This window comes from Phocoena phocoena, chromosome 16 (genome assembly GCF_963924675.1).
Source record: "Phocoena phocoena chromosome 16, mPhoPho1.1, whole genome shotgun sequence".
Classification (NCBI taxonomy): Eukaryota; Metazoa; Chordata; class Mammalia; order Artiodactyla; family Phocoenidae; genus Phocoena; species Phocoena phocoena.
The window spans coordinates 48,408,467-48,419,920 of NC_089234.1; the positions used below are offsets into that span (position 1 = coordinate 48,408,467).

At 40.0% G+C, this 11,454-nt stretch overlaps 1 protein-coding gene and 1 pseudogene across 1 annotated transcript in view; one reads left to right on the forward strand and one right to left on the reverse strand.

Annotated features, from left to right (window-relative positions):
* BMPR1A (bone morphogenetic protein receptor type 1A) overlaps positions 1-11,454 on the reverse strand; it is a 58,876-nt gene that overhangs the window by 45,937 nt on the left and 1,485 nt on the right. The gene's annotated exons all lie outside the window — the stretch shown is intronic.
* Positions 4,650-5,925, forward strand: LOC136136037 (ATP synthase subunit f, mitochondrial pseudogene; annotated as a pseudogene).

Sequence of the window (11,454 nt, forward strand, 5' to 3'; positions counted from 1 at the left end):
TTTCTCCTTGCTCTCTTTCTTGGATATTTATTCTGGGGAAACCCAGGTGCCATGGTGTTAGTATATTCAAGGAATCTGTGGAGAGGCTCATACGGTGAGGAACAGAGGCCTCCTGCCAACTGCCATGAGAATGTGTCATCTTGGAAGTAGATTCTCCTCCAGTCAAGCTTTTAAATGAATGTAGCCCCTGTGGACAAAACTACAATCTCACAAACTATCCTGAATCAAAACCACCCAGTAAATTGCTCCTGAATTTCTGTAAGTTAATTTAAGCTTTCATTATTTCAAGTCCTTACGTTTTGGAATGAATTGTTATGCAGCAACAATAACTAACGCATTAACATCCTTGGATTTCTGGGATAAATTCTGTTTTGTCATCGTTAAATAAATATTTTGTCTGGTCTCTGTGCCTGGTTCCTGGGTAACAGAAGTGTCTTTGTTATTCACAAGCCTTATGGACCACACCTGAGTTTATGCTAATGAATGACTCAGGATGGGGGATGGTCACCAAAATGACCAGTGATGTGATTAGAAGAGGGTTTGGGGGCTTCCCTGGTGGCACAGTGGTTGAGAGTCCGCCTGCCAATACAGGAGACAAGGGTTCGTGCCCCGGTCCAGGAGGATCCCACATGCTGCAGAGCGGCTGGGCCTGTGAGTCATGGCCGCTGAGCCTGCACGTCCGGAGCCTGTACTCTGCAGCTGGAGAGGCCACAACAGTGAGAGGCCCTGGTATGGCAAAAAAAAAAAAAGAGGGTTTGGGGCTTGGAGCCAGCCCAGCCTCCAGGGATTATGGATAGGGAGGGCAGAAGATTGAGTTCAGTCACGTGGCCAATTATTCAATCATGCCTACATAATGAAACTCCAATAAGAACTGCACACCATGTCTCAGATAAGCTTCCTCGGACAACACACCCTAATTCCAGGGGAAGAGGGCATGGAAGCTCCACATTTGGAAGCCTCCCTGGCCTCACCCTGTGTGTCTCTTTCATTTGGCTGGTCCCAATCTGTATCCTTTATATTGATAAAACTATCATAAGTATACCACTTGGGACTTCCCTAGTGGCACAGTGGTTAAGAATCCATCTGCCAGTGCAGGGGACATGGGTTCAAGCCCTGGTCCAGGGAGATCCCACATGCCTCAGAGCAACTAAGCCCGTGCGCCACTACTACTGAGCCTGCGCTCTAGAGCCCACGAGCCACAACTACTGAGCCCGTGTGCCACAACTACTGAGCCCACATGCCACAACTACTGAAGCCCAAGCACCTAGAGCCCGTGCTCTGCAACAAGAGAAGCCACGGCAACGTGAAGCCCGCGCACGGCAAAAGAGAGTAGCTCCTGCTCACCACAACTAGGGAAGGCCTGCACGCAGCTTTCTCTAGAAAGACCTAATGCAGCCAAATATAAATAAATAAAATAAATAAATTTATTAAAAAAAATAAGTCTACCACTTTCTTAAAGTCTGTGAGTCATATAAATGAATTGTCAAATGTGGGGAGCGATCATGGGAATCCTCCTGGATTTGTAGCCAGTTAGTCAGAAGTGTGAGTAGCCTGGGGACCTCCAAACTTGTGACTGGCATCTCAAGTGAGGGCAGTCTTGTTGGGGACTGTGCCCTTAAAACTGTGGAGTCTGACACTAACAGTGGGTAGGCAGTGTCAGAACTGTACTGCAGTACTGTAGACATGATCACGTTTAGATACACCACTGGATTTGTTTTGCTAACAATTTTGTTAGGTTTTACATCTATGTTCATAAGAAAGACTGACCTATAATTTTTTTCTAATATTATCCATGTCTTGTTTCGGTATCAAGGTTATACGACTCACACAGAATAAGCTGAGGAACTTGCCTTATTTTGCTATTCTCTCAAACAGTCTTTGTATATCTGGACATATCTACCACTTGAATAGTTTCATAGAATTCACCTTTAAAATCATCTGAGCCAAGGGCTTATCTGTGAGTATATGGGAGGAGGCAGATCTTTCACTAAAAATTAAAATTCTCTAATAATTACAGAAATATCTAGGTTTTTTATTTCACTTTAATCAATTTTATTGTCACATTTTAAAAATTGTTGTTTTATTTAAATTGTAAAATGTGGAGTTCCCTGGTGGCACAGTGGTTAAGAATCCTCCTGTCAATGCAGGGGACACGGGTTCAAGCCCTGGTCTGGGGAGATCCCACATGCCACAGAGCAACTAAGCCCATGTGCCACAACTACTGAGCCTGTGCTCTAGAGCCTGCTAGCCACAACTACTGAGCCCACATTCTGCAACTACTGAAGCCCGTGTACCTAGAGCCCGTGCTCTGCAAGAAGAGAAGCCACTGCAATGAGAAGCCCGTGCACCGCAACAAAGAGTAGCCCCCACTCATCGCAACTAGAGAAAGCCCACACCCAGCAACAAAGACCCAAGTCAGCCATAAATAAATAAATTAAAAAAAAAAAAAAAAAAAGTATAGGCATAAACTTATTCAAGGTATCTCTTATTTTTTAAAAATCTCTGCTATATCTGAAGTTATGTCCTCCTTTCCATTCCCAATACTACTTGTGCTTTCTGGGTTTTTCTTGATCAGTTATTCAAATGGTTTGTCTGTTTTATCAGCCTTTTCAAGAAACCAACTTTTGGCTATGTTAACTCTCTCCATTGTATCTTTTTTTTTTTTTTTTTTTTTTCCATTGTATCTTAACAAAACAAAACAAAACAAACTTTTCCAATTAGCCCCAATTCTATCACTTATTAACTAGAAGTGTAGATAAGTTTTTCTCTGTGCCTCCGTTTTCCCATCTGTAAAGTGGGAATAATAAGAGTACCTACCTCACAGGGTTGTTGCAAAGATTAAATGAGATAATCCTTGTAAAGCACATGGAACAGTGCCTGGTACACATAACAAGTACTCTACAAGTATTAGCTTTTATTTTTATCACCTATTTTACTTCACTTGAATTTATTCTGTTTTTCTTTTCCTAATTTAAATTAGGTGCTTATCTTATTAATATTTTTAATCTTTTAATATGAGTATGTAAGGCTTCAACATGTCACACAAGTTTAATAAGTCCTAATTTTCTTTATTGTTTAGTTCTAGGTGTTTTCTGACTTGCATTATCATTTTATTTTTGACCTGTGGGATTTACGGAGGTAGGTTTTTAAATTTCCAAATGTGTGCCTGTATATACTGTTTGTTACTCAGTTTTCACTTAAGTGTATGCTGACAAAAAGTATGGCTGATATGATCATGTGAACTGTATAAGAACTTGCTGTACAGCCTAGTACATGATCACTTTTAATGAAATGCTAACTTCTAAACCAAACCTAACTTCTAAAACTAAATGACCCTGTCATGCTCTCTGCTTAAAAAAATCTATAAATATTCTCATTTCATAGGATGGAATTACCAAGACATAAGAATTGTTATGATCTGGCCTCCGCCAGGCTTTCTAACACCATCTTCCCATTCACTCCTCATACCTTTACAATGATCCAACTACACTGAAATCACTGAAGCCTCTATATTTACATGCATCCCTTTTAGACTCCCATCCTTTGCACATCCTTTTTGTTCTTCCCTTTGTTTCTCACCAAGTTAACTACAGTTCACTCTTCAGACTTGATCTATGCATCGTCTGTGTAAGCAATCCCTGACCCCTGCATATCAGGGTGAGTGAGCCGGCCCATCTCTGTACTTCTAGTGTACCCAGAACATGAACCATGGCTGCGCCTTAGCTCTTGACTAACACTCATTCATAAAGTATTTATTAATTACTTGGTATGCGCATCACGCTTATATGACAGTCAATTCCCTCCTCTCATAACGCTTATTTAGTCAGGTGATTCTTTTGACTTATCTTGCAGCACTTGTAGCCTCCACTTTCTACCATGTTACTAAGCAAAACAATAAATGTTCAACAGGTGCATGAAATGAATAAAAATAATATTAATATCTTGAGGGAAACGTAACTGGGGAGTTAAATCAACTATAAAATCATATAATAAACTCTAATAGTTCTTTGTAAGTACACTAACATCTACAAATGTATCTCCAAACCTTACAGTTATAGCCAGCTACTACTAACCCAACAATCCAAGTACTAGCTCAATAACTTTGCTCCCCAAATCACCACCCCTCTGGTGATTTCTACATGTTAGAGAAAAGAAATTTATATCCAAGTCATGAAACGGGGAACCTTAGTATATGCAAAAGCCCTTTCCCCCCAAATATTTCTGCCTTATTTCATATTTTGAATGATCTTTGCTTTAAGTTTATTAGCTTTTCCTTATAATACTTTTTTTTATACTATGAAGTAAGAATTCTAACATGTTATACATACTTGACATGTACTAACTCATTTAATCCTCACACTAACTTTATAAGGCAAGTATTCTCATTATGCATAATTTTATAAAAATAAATCCCCCAAATCAATAACCTGTAATGTAAAGGTCGGTGAGGTGCAAATGGGGTGGAGGGGAGTGTGGTAAGGAGGGCAGTGGGGTGAGGGTAATGAAGAGGGCTTTAGGCTTCGGTGCATACTGTCAAAATTGTATGCAAGAACTTATTCATGCCTCATTTATGTAGTCTTTTTAAAATTAAAAAAAATTGTTCTGCAAAGAGACAATTAAGCCTCCTCTAGCCCTTAACCCACAAAAAAATGGACAGGAGGGAGGAAAGGAAGAAAGGACGAACAGGTAGGAAGTAGGTGAGCTCAGAAGTTAAACTAGAATTTCTATCTGAGACACCCAGAAAGAAACTATTGAAAATATAAGATAGTAGAACAGGAGAGAAGTATTAGGATGGAGGATAAAGACAAGAATTGAAATGTCACTATAGATTATGAAAAGATGCTACTGGAAATCTTGTGGCATGCTCTTCCTACAGTACCATATGCAGTTGCAATAACACAAACCACCACTGGAATCTAAAAGCATCCACAAACTGGAGAATGATCAAATAAGTAAGCAAGGAGAATACCCACCAAACTTAAATTAAGAAAAGAATAAAGATATCTGAGTTATGAGGAGGTAGTATGAATTGAAGAGAATGGGAATAGACTTTCTCTGTCTCCCTTTCAGGAGTAGCACAATAACCAAAGAGCCTGAGAGGCCTGTAGGATGTTTCTGAGACCATAAGTTCTAGGTTTCTCTACAGAAGACAGTAGGTGTGGGAATACATTTTCAATGGAGTCCAAGGAGAGACCAATAGGAAAGATGAAGCTCATCTTCAAGCCTGGCACTATAACTGTGTTCTGCAATGCTGGACCCTCAAAAGGCTCCTCCATCTAACAGATCTCAGCAGACGTAGAAGCAACTCTCATCTGCCACACTGCTAACAGATCTTGCAGTCGGGAGTGCCTGGAAGCACTGCGGACTGCTCCCAGAGCTTCAAGAAATGGGCAACAATTTGTCGGCCCCCTTGTTATCAGTCCACAGGACAGAAACAACTCTGACTTTCATGCCTATTGGTTTGCCACTGAATAATAGATGCCTATAGCCAGAACTAAATGAGTGCTTAGGGAACCCAAAGCCCCGGAATGGGCATAAAAAAATACAATTCATTTAAAGGGAATTCAGCAAACGGAGGGAAGGCTAAGCTGAAAATCAGAACAGCGGCTTCTAGTTAAACTTCGGAACTATTGAGTGACAGTGAATATCCAAGACAACAAGACGGTGTTAGTTGTACCAGTGGAGAAGAAACTCATGGATGTCAAAATAAAGGATCTGCCAAACTGGATACTGACGCAAGATTTCACCCCCAAAGGCACCATCAGAGCGTTTCAAAGAGGTTACTACCAGTATGACAACAAGTATGTCAATATAAACAAAGGGAGCACCCTTGGGGTTTCTATGGTGCTGGAAGCTGACATGCTTTTCAACTACTGCGTTTCTTACAAGGAACTCAAACATGAACAGCTACGCAAGAACCACTGATGAGGGCCCCACGTGAAGGGTGCTCTCTGCAGTCCTTACCATGACCATCTTTGCCCTGAACCTCTCTTTGAAGAACTTGATCTTTGCTGAATCCTATTACACCCTGAGAATTAATGCCCAATGAAAGATGACTGGTACATTTTAAAAATTTTTTAAATTAAAAAAGAGAAGAGACTGGGTGACTCAGAAGGCTGCCAGTTTTGATTAGGATCTAGAGAAGAGGCTCTCAGCAGATCAAGCTCTGGTGCAAGCTGCCCTGATGCTCAGATGCAAAGGTATTAGAGACATCTGTGGTAAACGGACGCCATGTCAATTCTCTGGCAAGTTCCAGTAGGAGAGTTGCAGCACAGCCCTCTAGGCAAGCACATAACTTCTACAGCACTGCATGAAAAGTGTAGGTCCTGGCATGACATTGGGCCCTAGCAGAGTTCCCAAGCATGAAACATTAAGGTTTAGTGACCAGAGCTACCCATCATGATCCACCAAGTCACAAGGTTATGCACAGCAGCAATCCACTGTGCAATGTCACAGGACCTAGGCAGGTCCAGAAGGCACTACTAAACTACAAGAGGTGGCCCAGAGCTTCATGTCACCTACCTCTACCATACTGGTATCTTTACTTCTGCTCACACCAATGACTTTATGGTAGGTTACTGGTGGCCAATGACAAAAAAAAAAACAACACCTGGGGCCTGGTTAACAGAAACAAATAAGAAATGGATTACTACTACTCTACAGCCCTATTTGGATGGCTCTGAAAGACAATGATGAAGTAGAAATTCTCTCAGTGGGTATGGTGCAGGGAGAAGTGACCAGAGAAGGGAAAACATGGACTCCTTGGGAGTGGCAAATGGTATGGCTGACTGGTTAGGGGGACAGAAGGGGCAAAACTGGAAAATAAGAGGGACTTCCCTGGCGGCGCAGTGGTTGAGAGTCCGCCTGCCGATGCAGGGGACACGGGTTCATGCCCCGGTCCGGGAAGATCCCACATGCCGCGGAGTGGCTGGGCCCGTGAACCATGGCCGCTGAGCCTGTGCTTCCGGAGCCTGTGCTCCGCAAGGGGAGAGGCCACAACAGTGAGAGGCCCGCATACCACAAAAAAAAAAAAACAAAAAAAAACCTGGAAAATAACAAAGAATTTGGAGAAGAGGCATGTCGATGGTTCTGTGGGAGTCAGCACAAAGTGCCAATCTTCTATGTCTTATGTTAATGCCCACCACAAAGCACCAAGAGGGAAGGTGCATTTAACTGCATCCCAACTACAGACGGAGTGACTTGTCAGTGGACATCAGCCAGCTTCTGCTCTTGACCACCTCAATGCTTAAGCAATAGGGCTGTGAATGGAGGAGCCCTAGTGACAGAAAGGAAGGCTTTACAAAGGCCCAGCAGCATGGTTTCCTTCTCATGAAGGTGACCTAATTACTGCTGCTGTGGAATGCCAACTAACACATGCAGGTGCAGAACTGACACTGACTCCAGATGTGGGTTTGCCTTTCCCGCCCACAATATACCCCATGGACAGCACCACTATCCCACAGATTACAGGATCAATTATGGCCTCAGGAACAGCTGCAGTAGAGGGACTACAGCATGTTCCCCTAATCCTCCTGTTTTAGAGACTGCTTTTAGCAATTACAACCAGCCACCACTCTGAAGGGTCAGTGACAGAGTGGACTTAACAGAACACGAGGTAATCTGCATAATAAAAGGGGTGGCAGTCACTTGCAGTGCTCAGCCTACCTTTCCTTGTTACAGCTGCAGTGGACAGATCTATGCACTGTCCAACAGCATCTGACATCAAGTGTGAGCCAAGGCACTGCTCTGTTTTGCTCCTCAGGGCTTCCTCCAAACCCAAAGACGACTGCTCAGCAGTATATAGGCACAACTACACAAGTGCTAGAGTTAGAGCTCCAGGAGCCATCCTCAATTAACAAAAGATGAAAGTCAGTGGATAAATGTCCCAAGTTCCTGTCTGTCTTTGGTGGGACAATGCTGAGGTGCATTCAGAAGGTACCTAAGGAAATTGAATCCCAGTTGCTCACAGTGATAACTAGCTCATGGACAAATTTTATGTAACTTTACTTTCTTCTCTCTCTCACTTTTCCCATTCTCTCATTTCTGCTTCTTTAGATCATCTCCCAAATAAACTACCCAAGCCATAAGTCCCTTTCTCAGGCTTTACTTTCAAAGAAACCCAAACTAAGACATGGTGCAGTTAGAACTCAAACTGAAGAAACTTTGCTCCACTGCCTGTGCTTTGAAGAGTGTGTTGCCTCTAAGTAGAAGAATGTAGTGCAGTACACTATGGGAAACTAAACATAAGTTAGAAGCAACAAGTAATGTACACAGCAACGTGAAGAGATATAACTTTCTGGTGCTAAAGAAAATAGCGGGGGAAAAAAAGGGCAGAATATCTGTAACAAAGCCTAATTAAGTCAATGAAACACATACACACCAACAACACTATGTTTTATAAAGATACATTCACTCAAAGATATAGAGCAAACAAATTAGAATGGTTTCCTATGGCAGAAGGAAAGGAAAATGGGAGTGGAAGTCAAGAATAAAGAAGACAAAATAAAATATATCAACTCAAGGGCCTTATAAAGAACAAAGATAGTAATTTTACTGCCATAAATTGAAGGTATGATTAACTATAATTTCTGAACCAGAATTCAAAACAGAGAGAAAATAAAGGTGAACATAATTGTCACTATGTTAAATATTACTTGTCACAATAAATATATAACTGGAAAAGTTTACAGATTCATCTGTGTGCCACCTAAAATCATTCTGAATACTACCAATGATACATACTCAACACTCTGGGAAACACTGTTGTGACTATTCTGAGATAAGAATGATAGAGGAGATCTTAAAATATATATACATATATATTTATACACACACATACATACACAATATATATAGTATAAATATTAATTAATTTGAGAGCTTAACCAAATTTATGTTAGAGAGGAAATAACTTGAAAATATAGTTTAATCATAAAGCCTTTTCTTAATGTGATGTTTCCTTCCTCAATAATGTGATGTTTTCCAATTTTACACAATGCGTAATTACAAAACAAATAGTGACTACTTTATTTTCAACACAGTGTTGAAATATTTCTGAATATGGCAAAGCCCTAAATCAATCATCAATTAAGAGTTGAAAAGAACTTTAATAAAAGCATTAAAAGTAGTTAGTTTTATATTATAAGGTAATATTACCTCACTATAAGGTATTTCTCTAAGGACGTTATCAGACTAATGTTTATTTGTTAAAGTGGAACCATCAAATTCTGCTTAATGAGCGTCTTCACAGGTCTCCATTCATTTAGCAATAATTCTATTAAATGAGATACCATCTTTCAGTAAGTGTCAGAATTATACCTGCAGAAATACTTTAAATATTCTTAAATTTTACTAAATCTTATATAGCATTTAAAATAATAACGAAAGAGATAAATGAGCAGAATAGTATTTATTTCTCTAAAAACTACTCTTCTAAAGAGACAATACTTTGCTTTTTTCACAATACCTCCTTTTCAGCATGCTAAGGCTTGAACAACAATGCGCAAAAATATTTGTTGTATGTAAGCAAGTGAGGAGACCAACAATACAGCAGAACATCAACTTTAGTGTTTCTTTAAACTTAGAAAACTCGGATTTAATTAGATTTGAAGAATTACTTATGTTTGCTATTAACGATGCCCAATATTATCCCTGCTTTCCAGATAAAAAATGTGGGCATCATCATCTCTTTTCAACATCTAGTCACAAATCAGTGTCCCTTCTTCCTTCATAACATACCCTACTCCATTTAGTCCTTCTTTTCTATTTCCACTATCATCACTCTGACTGAATTCTGATTACCTCATGCCTAACTACTCCTACAGCCTTCCAAGATCCCTGACTCCTCACTCCATTTCTCTAATGATGTTTGTTCATACATCACTGCTAGAGTAATTCCCCTAAAATATAGTTTTCTCTATGTCATACTTCCTACCCTCTCCAAGACCTCTTCTACACTCCTATGGAAATATCCATTTTCTATCAATCAGCTTTTCCAGAAACATCTTTTAATTCTTTCTTTACCTATCAAATTCTACTCATCTTTCAAAGCCCAGATCAAATAACCTCTTCTATGTTCTAGCTGTACTTCTCCGTGCTACAGAACTCTGACTGGAAGTAATAAATGACTCCTTTGACATTTATCACTTTCACCTGGCGATGCTGGTTATCATTACTTGTATTACTTATATACATACTTTACTGATATGACCATAAACAGAGGTTGGGGACCATGTTTTTTATTTTCTGATTCCTCCTTTGTGACTTGTTGTTACATAATTTAAGAGGGACCCAAAAAAGTAATATTCTGAAGGACAAAAATAAGTGCTCTGGGACCTTAAACTAGATAAAGAGGGAAAAACATGCCTAGAGAAAAAATAATATGAGCAGAAGGGAGAAAAAACAGGACAATTTCAAATCATCGGCTGAAGAGTATCATACATGCAAGGGGTATAGAAGAAGAAAATTAAACATCTGCTAAATAATCAATGCTTAAAGTTTTTCATAATTTCAGGTAAGTTGATCCCTACCTTGATCAAGATTCTCATTATTTCTTGCTTGCAACAATTAAGAGTATCCTAATTGTCTCTCTGCTTTTGGTATCTCCCCCTTCCAAACTATCATTCACATCACTGCCATGCTAATTGTAACAAGACAAAATTATGATCCAAAATACCTCTGTTAAAATTTTTCAAAGACTGCCAACTACTCACAAAATGAAGTCTAAACTCCTTATCATGGCATCCAGAGTTCTTCACAAACAAGCTCTCTTCCAGCCTTGTCCCTCAAACTCTCTCTCCCGTCCTGAATTCAAACCATACAAAATGATTTCTTCTGTCTTTTGCACACTCTATACATTTCAAGTTTCCCCTGCTTACACTGGGCTCTATGCATGAAATTCTATTGCCTCCAAATTACAGTCAGCAATCTTCTACTTATCCTTTAAAACTCTACTCAAATGCCATTCCCTATGTGAAGCCTCCCTGACAATTCTCGCCTCCAACAATGTTGGTGGAGCCTTTCTAGATGATACCAATACACTTTTCCAATTTCATATAGCACTTTTCAAGTTGCACTCGCACTAACTCTTTGTATACTCATCTCTAAACGGATTATTTTTTGAGAGTAAAGTAAGGAACTCATTTTACCGAATGTTGCATATTCTCGGCACCTAACACAGTACCTGCAGTAGAGTAGGTATTTAGTAAGTGTTTAAAGGGAGAAAGAAATGGATGGATGCAGGCAAAGCTGTCACTCACTTAATGCTACACTGTTGAGAGACTTTATTACCAGAGGAGTTTGTCCTTACTTTGGTAGGCTAACAAAGAGTTACTGACAGTACATGCAGAATTACCTCTGAGAAAATTTAAGCTGGTAGCAACACACAGATGGAAAAGAGAGTGAGGAGAGGCACAAAGTGGGAAAAGTCCTGCAATATTTCAGGTGAAATGTGAT